Raw genomic sequence first — 829 nt, forward strand, 5'->3', positions numbered from 1 at the left:
CTGTATGAGAAAAGAATCTGAAAAAGAATGAATATATGTACTTATATAACTGAACCACTTTGCTGTACACCTGAAACGAACCTAACATTGTAAACAACTTATACTCCAATAAAATTTTAAAAAAAGGAAATTACAGCATATGTCGAGAAAAACACTTATGAAAGAATGTTTTTAGAAGGCTAAAATGGCACACAGACCAGGTGTCTATAATCAGGAGAATGAATGAGTGTCTTGTCACTTGTTTTTACCACAGAATATTTGTCAGCAACAACAAAAACAAAATACTTATATACATAATAATAACATAGATTGATCTGAAAAACACTGTTGACTGAAAGAAGTCAGACACAAAGGAAAACATAATGTATGGTTTCATGTATATGAATTTCAAGAAATGGCAAAACTAAACTTGGTGGCAGAAATCAAAACAGTGTTTGTCCATGGGGTGTAAGGATTCAAGGGGCATGAGGGAAAATTTGGGGTGATGGAAATGTTCTTTATTTTGAGTGGGGTAATGGGTGTATGTGTGTAAACATGTGAGTGGGGTTTATCCCAGGAATAGAAGATTGTTTTATCTCTCAATTGGTTAGAGAATTTTAGGCAAATTTTCTGGTCAACCTTCAGGAAATAGCATAAATTGAAAGGAAGAGAAAACAAGCCTGATTTAACAGGCTTGTGTGTTATATCAAACCAATTGATATAACACACAATATAAGTAGAATAAAAGAAAAAAGAAAATAAATGCATCAAGATACCAAGAAAAATATTTCTCATAATCCAACATCATCCATGATAAAACCTCTTTGTGACCACCTAAAGTGGTGGGATA

This window comes from Delphinapterus leucas, chromosome 3, assembly GCF_059928025.1.
Source record: "Delphinapterus leucas isolate spDelLeu-1000000601 "Yukka" chromosome 3, BTC_Dleu_Yukka2, whole genome shotgun sequence".
Taxonomy (NCBI): Eukaryota; Metazoa; Chordata; class Mammalia; order Artiodactyla; family Monodontidae; genus Delphinapterus; species Delphinapterus leucas.